At 36.9% G+C, this 8,011-nt stretch overlaps 1 pseudogene; it reads left to right on the top strand.

Annotated features, from left to right (window-relative positions):
• Positions 1–1,397: 1,397 nt before the first annotated feature.
• LOC149190068 (cullin-1 pseudogene) lies at positions 1,398–3,620 on the top strand (annotated as a pseudogene).
• The last annotated feature ends 4,391 nt before the right edge of the window (positions 3,621–8,011 follow it).

The raw sequence follows: 8,011 nt of genomic DNA, 5'->3' as shown, positions 1-8,011 counted from the left end.
AGCAGTTGGCACCCATGTATCTCGGTAGATGGGACTCGTCCATAGAATGACTAGTAGTTCTATTTTTATTGAAGTAGCTACTGTAAGAGATTGAGTAGGGTAAACTCAATATGGATGGTTGGCTAGATAGTTAGGAAGTTGGGGATCTAGGGAAGGGTCCCTCATTTGTTGAGGACGTGGGAGTGGTCTTCTCATGAGGTTATGCGACAGCTTGGAATGTTGTTCAATAATTGACTTCGGGAATTCTAGAGAGGAACTTGGGAATATAGTTTGCTGATTACACCTTTACAAGGGTTGTGAGACAACTTGATGGAGTTCGCTCTGTACGATTACGGAGATGTTTAAAGAAAGCTAATGACCCCATCACAAGACAAGTAAGAATTATATTTTCCAAGTTATATATATATATATATATATATATATATATATACCCAAATTCATCAAATTCTCAAGAGATGTCTTTATGGCATTGAAATTTTTTCCACTACGTTTAATGGCTTGAATGTTGACTAAAAGCAAAAGTGCCGAAAAATTTGTCTGAAAACATTATTTTTACTGAAAAACAAGTGCAACCATCAACCATAAATATTTGAAAAAATAGTTTAAATAAAAAATAAAAAAATTATGAATATGCAAATTTTGCAAGCAAAGGTATGCTTCCTAACATCGACTATGCTACACTCTTCACATATAATCCCATATTCTCATAGATTCAATTATGAAACCCCACTCACAATGGTCATTAATAATATTTTGCATGGCCTATCTTCATCTGCATTCAAAGAGTATGATAATGTGTAGTGTAAATGTGTGACAAAGGCGAAGAATGCATCCACTGGCAATTGACATAATCTATGAGGGAGAGTCCCACAAATTTAGGAGTTAACATATAACTTTTCATGGATTAAAATATAACATTGTTAGTCTTTTAGCTTAATTTTCTGCGCCTCATTAGAAATTGGTGGTGTGTACGGTAGTTTGAGATGGAAGTTTATATGGTTCATAATTTATTTATTTCACGAATTGTCGGCCCCGAAATTTGGGTGTCCCATCTGGAGTGGCGATCTCCGTATAAATATGGAGTGGAGATGGAAGTTTATATGGTTCATAATTTATTTATTTCACGAATTGTCGGCCCAGAAATTTGGGTGTCCCATATGGAGTGGCGATCTCCGTATAAATATATCAAAATGGTTCTTCTCTTCTTCCTCACCATGTGACACAATTTCTTTTGTTTTATGGGAAGCGACCAACACAAATAGGCGCAGTCGACACAATCCGGTTACATTACCTGTCATTCTGTGCGTTCGGCAAGACTTCTCTGTAACGTTGGCAGACGTCGCTTGACAGAAGGTGACGGCTAAGAAAGGCGGGCAGTTACCACTTGGAAAAAGATGATGATGTCAACAGATACAGGTATTATAGAATTCAATGAAGGATGGGATATTATTCAGAATGGCATCCTAAAGTTGATAAATATTCTCAAAACAGATTTAAAAGGCGATTTCCCTGTAACGGAGTACATTAACATTTATACAACTGTGTACAAAATGTGCACCCAAAGGCGTCCTTATGTGTACTCACAACAACTCTATGACAAGTACAGGATTTCATTGGAAGAATACGTTGCTGTCACAGTATTGCCAGCTTTAGGGGAAGTGCATGATCAGTTCCTGTTGAAAGAAGTTGAGAAATGTTGGGGAAATTATCACAAGGTGCTGGTTAGACTCATCTCAAATATGTTCATTTATTTGGATCTTTACTTCGTGAGGCAAAACTCCCTGGTTTCGCTAGTAAAAGTTGGAGTGATGTGTTTCCGTGACGTGGTGTATCACGGTATCAAGATTAATGTGAAGAATGTGGTGATTGAGTTGATTAATCGTGAGCGCGAGGGAGAACAAATTGATCGCGCTTTGTTGAGAAACATTGTGAATTTTTTTGTGGAAATGGGAATGGATCGCTTGGATTTGTACCAAAAAGACTTTGAAGCTCCCATGTTGGAAGATACTGGAGCTTACTACTCTAGGAAGGGTTCATTATGGATATTAGAGGAGGATTCGTGTCCTGACTATATGATAAAGGCCGAAGAATGTTTGAGACGTGAGAAAGAAAGAGTTGCTCACTATTTGCATTCCAGCAGCGAGCAGAAGTTATTAGAGAAAGTAGAAAATGAAATCCTCTCCCGCTACTATATTCAACTTTTGGAAAATAAGTATTCGGGGTGTCATGTTTTGCTTACAAACGACAAGAAAGACGATCTTTCGAGAATGTACAGGCTGTTCTGTAGAATACCTCAAAGCTTGGAACCTTTTGCAAGTATTTTTAAACAGCATGTAATCAGCGAAGGAATAAAATTATTTAAATGGGTGGAAGATGTTGTCAAGAATAAGAATAATAATATAGATGACATTCCAGCACATGAGTTTGTGGAGAAGATTATTGAAGTGCATGATAAGTGTAGTGGTTACGTTGTGGAGGCATTTCAAAGAAGCAATATTTTTTATAAAGCCTTGAGGGACGCATTTGAAGTAATATGTGATAAAAAAGTCGAAGAAAGCACATGTGCAGAGTTTCTGGCTACATTTTGTGACAACGTGCTTAAAAAGAGCGGTTTAAGTGATGATCATATTGAGGGTATTCTTGAAAAGGCGGCGAATCTCCTTCAGTATGTTAGTGATAGAGATTTGTTTGCTGAATTTTACAGGAAAAAACTAGCTTCCAGATTACTACACCATAAAAGCGCAAATGAGAGCCATGAACGAGCCATGTTGTCAAAGATAAAGGATCAATATGGTCTCCAGCTAACGTCAAAGATGCAGGGCATGGTTAATGATTTCACACTGGCAAGGGAGACTCAACCTGACTTCAACACATATCTTCATGATTATTCAAATGTGCATCCTGGAATAGAGTTGACTGTTACAGTATTAAATAATGGGTTCTGGCCAACCTACAAGTTATTCAACCTCAATCCACCAGCGGAAATTCTTAAATGTATTAGGGCGTATGAAGGCTTTTACTCTACAAAATATCAGCATCGTAAACTTACATGGATGTATTGTTTGGGAAATTGTAAACTTATAGGAAACTTTGATACTAAGCCAATAGAAATTGCAGTATCAACCAACCAGGCAGTCATGCTTTTATTGTTCAATGATTTTGAAAGATTGAGCTGTGAAGAAATCAGTTCACAATTAAATTTGCGAGAGGAGGATGTTATTAGACTGCTTCATTCATTTGTATGTGGAAAGTACAAGATTATTTTGAAGGAGCCGGTGACTCAAACAATAACAAAAACTGATAGTTTTGAATTCAATGCTAGCTTCACCTGCAAATCTGCGAGGATTAAGATTTCACTTCCACAAATGGATGAGAAGAAGAGAGTCAGCGAGGTTGTAGATGGCGATAGATGCCATGCCATCGATGCTGCAATAGTTCGGACGATGAAGGCTAGAAAAGTCTTGAGCAGTCAGGAATTATTCGTTGAATGCGTTGAGCAACTGCAAGCCACGTTCAAACCAAAAGTTAAATTAATGCAGAAGCAGATTGAAGATCTGATTTCAAGGGAGTTCATAGAACGGGACAAAGAAAATTCTAATATCATTCGATATATAGCATAAAAGAAATTGCTCAATATACATGGTATCATTTTCGGGTATTGTTTTAACCCTACATTTTCAGTCATTCATTTGCAGGATACGAAACTTTTCAAATGACTTTGAACATATTGTTTTGTAGAATTTGATTTTATCTAAATTATTATTCCTGCCGTTGTAGAATTAGATTTTATGTAGCCTGGCGTTGTAGAATTAGATTTTATGTAGCCGTGATATAACCAGTTTGGTATCTGCATTGACTATTATTTTCTAGATTATTTTATATCTTATTTCTTATGGTGTTATTGGTTGCCTAGGCTCTCATCTTCTTGAGTCATCATTATAAGCTTATATTTGGCTGGAAACAGAAGTTAAACCATGGATTGTCCCGTCTCTTTTGTCAAAAATTGAACCAATTTTATTTGAAACAAATCGTTTTACTTTACCTTGATATGTGGAATTGGTTGAAAGGCCATAGTTTTTAATTATTTGCTGCTAGACAGGTCTCTTGTGCCAAAATTTGAACCAATTTTATCTGAAACAAACTGTTTTACTTTACCTCGATATGTGGACTTGATTGAAAAGTTATGGTTTTTAATTATTTACTGCAGGACATATAGAATTAGATTTTATGTAAATTAGATTGTTTTGTAGAATTAGATTTTATGTAAATTATTATTCATGCAGTTGCACAAGCCACATGACCTTGCTTGCTACATTTTCAGTACTCCTTTTTATCTGTTTTTGTAGTTGCTCCCTATGAATTAGAATACTTCTTGGTTTCTTACTGTGGAATCTGATTTGAAGACTTTTCCTTCCAACTATGTTCTTATGATCGGAATTTATCACCTTAGTCATAACTGTCATGTACCTCCTGTATCTTTGTGGCTTCTTACTTTGGCTAACTCTCCCTATATTGGGAGTCTCTCATTGAGTGGCTGCCTCCACTTACCTTAGTCTCTTCTCCTCAACATCCTACTTATTGACCCACTTGCGAACTAATCAAGACTCAAACTATGATATTGGCTGAGGGTCCTTCTTGGAACATATTGTTTTGTAGAATTTGATTTTATGTAGCGGTAATATAACGAGTTTGGGTTATGCATTGACTATTATTTTCTAGATTATTATATATCTAATTTTTTATGGTGTTATTGGCTGCCTAGGCTCTCATCTTCTTGAGTCATCATTATAAGCTTATATTTGGCTGGAAACAGAAGTTAAATAATGGATTCTCCCGTCTCTTTTGCCAAAAATTGAACCAATTTTATTTGAAACAAATCGATTTACTTTACCTTGATATGTGGAAGTGGTTGAAAGGCCATAGTTTTTAATTATTTACTGCTAGACATGTCTCTTGTGCCAAAATTTGAACCAATTTTATTTTATTTGAACAAATCGTTTTACTTTAATATGTGGACTTGGTTGAAAAGCTATTGTTTTTAATTATTTATTGCACGACATATAGAATTAGATTTTATGTAAATTAGATTGTTTTGTAGATTTAGATTTTATGTAATTTATTATTCATGCAGTTGCACAAGCCACATGATGACCTTGCTTGCTAGCTACATTTTCACCACTCCCTTTTATCTGTTTTTGTAGTTGCATCTTATGAATTAGAATGCTTCTTGGCTTCTTACTGCGGAATCTGATTTGAAGACTTTTTTCTTCCAACCATGTTCTTATGATTTGAATTTATCACCTCGCTCATAAGTGTCATGTACCTTGTGTATCTGTGGCTTCTTACTTTGGCTAAACGTGGTATTCGGAAGTCCAACTCTCTCCTGATCATCCTTAAACAATTTGTCTACTGACCTGGCTCTAACTCTCCCTATATTGGGTGTCTCTGATTGAGTGGCTGCCTCCACTTACCCTAGTCTCTTCTCCTCGTCATCCTACTTATTGACCCAGTTGCGAACTAACCAAGACTCAAACTATGATATTGGCATAGGGTGCTTCTTGGAAGCTCTAACATGTTCTTCTTCTAAGAACTCCCTCATAACCCTGCTTTCCTCAACCCTATGGTCTTTACTCTTCGCACTTCCTTTCTTGATGCTCAAGGCTATAAATTATTTTTCCTCCACAACAAGGAAAATACACTCTAGTGAGGGTTTTGAGGAATCCCATATGAAAATAGCCCAAAAATATATTTATAGCGGAGGTCACTAGTGGAGTTGGGGGGGTGGATGTTTTTAATGGTGTGTCTATAATACACTAATGCATCGATGGGTTACTATAACTAGATGCACCAGTGCTTAATAACATATGGTGCATCATGGAAAAGTTATTTATATATATATATATATATATATATATATATATATATATATATATATATATATATGTTAAGTATATAAGGCGCCCTGATACATATACTAATCGTGAACATTAGAAAATGGTGCACCATTACATGGTTGTTTTTTATACAGATAAAAACAACAGTCCGCTGCATATATAAGGTGCACATGTGCATATACTATTCAATAGCACCAAACAAAGGTTAAATTAAAAAAAGATGTTAGTTGTAAAATTCATTTTCACCATTTTGGTGTTATACTCTCACGAAGCACCGGTCCAATAATTGTTTACGAAAGCCCCAGTGTGTAAAAAACATAGTGCACCGTGGTAGGATTTTTAATTTTAAAAATGTCGGTGCACTTCTTAGATAATATGCATTGGTGTTGTTAATAGAATTGTACAACCTAGTGCTTAATATGCAATTGTGCACCGTGGAAGGGTTAATTTTTGTAAAAATAAAAACCGATGGTGCTCTGAATAGAATATTTGCATTGTTCGCACACTACTCAATAGCAATAGAAAAGGGTTAAATTTAAAAAAATATTAGTCGTAAAATTAATTTTGATCATATTGATGCTATATTGTAATGAAGCATCGATGTTATCCCTATTTATGATAGCCTTGGTGCATAAACAACATGGTGCACATGGAATAGTTTTTAATTTACAAATGGCAGTATACTTTGTATAAAATAAGCACCAGTTCAGTTAATAGAATTGTATGCCCGATGCTTAACAAACAATAGTGCACTTTGGCAGGGTTATTTTTTATAAAAATAAAAACAACGATGCATTGAGTAAGTAGTGAGATCCAGTGCATATATTAATTGATAGCACCAAACAAGGGCTAAATAAAAAAAAATGTTGGTCGTAAAATTCATTTTTACCATTTTGGTGTTATAGTCACATAAAACACCAGCGTTCCCTTTTTACGAAAGCCCCGATTTGTAAAAAATAGGGTGTACTGTGGAAAGGTTTTTAATTTAAAAAACATTGGTGTGTTACTCATATAATAAGCATCGGTGCCATTAATATAATAGTACATCTCGGTGCTTAACAATGCTGCATTGTTCGAGGGTTATTTTTTTAAATAAAAAGTAACTCTGGAGCACTAGTGCATACACTACTCAATAACACCAGAATAGTGTTAAATTTAAAAAAATGTGAGTCGTAAGATTTATTTTCACCATTTTGGTGCTATACTCCCATGAAGCCCCAAAGTCAATACCCCCTTTTGTCCCCCTTTATGGTAACGAGAAAAAAAGAGAGAGAGAGAGAGAAAAGAGATACCCCCCACCCCTTGAAGAGGGAGAAGGGACCTGTGCATCTCCCGAGAGCGAGTTTTATTTTTCTAGTTTGATTTATTTATGGAGTCTCAGATGAGGTCGGGACCGCCAGTGGCTGGGTTGATGAGCTTTCCCATAGTGGCCCACCTAAAAAGTGGATCCATCCTTAGCTAGGCAAGTCAGCTTCCATCTTCCCTAACCGCCCATCTTAAATTTAAGATCGATAGTCCACTTTGTAGATTGGGATCCATGTGATGGCCCCTCTGACCCACTGGCCTCTAGTATGGGCTGGTGGTAATCGTGGACGGAGGCAAGCCAGTTCTGGGTCCCTAACATCTTAGTCAGAACGAGCGGGTCAGATTTTAGGTTGGAACCACTCATACTGTAGGCATTGAGCTGGGTAGATGACCAGGCCCCTTGGATCCACGATCGTGTGGTTATCTCAAAGTCGAGAGAAAGTTTTCTTCCATTAGCCCTAACCTTCTTGAAATGGGCTTTAGAGACATTCTAGAGCCTCTTAATTAGGTCAGTCAATAGATTTCTCATCTGGCCTCTCGATTGACGACGAGTCAGTAGTCATTTTTGGTTGGAGACACCCCATTTGTGGGCTGGGTTCCAGTCCTTTCCCCAGACGACCACTTCATAGCTTGGGACCTAACACTACCTGGCAAGACAGACCCTGGAGTCCCTAATCCCTCCAGCCACTACCACTACCGCAGCCAGAAATCCACCAACCTTACCTACCACCTGCTAGCCTTATCTGGTGATCCAATGCACAGGTAGGATCCATAGATGTACACCCATCAGAATCAGATTGACCAGCAAAGGC

Source organism: Pinus tabuliformis, chromosome 3_1, assembly GCF_031772625.1.
Source record: "Pinus tabuliformis cultivar Carrire ecotype Pingquan chromosome 3_1, CPIR1, whole genome shotgun sequence".
NCBI lineage: Eukaryota > Viridiplantae > Streptophyta > Pinopsida > Pinales > Pinaceae > Pinus > Pinus tabuliformis.
This window is presented reverse-complemented; position numbering and strand designations above follow the sequence as displayed.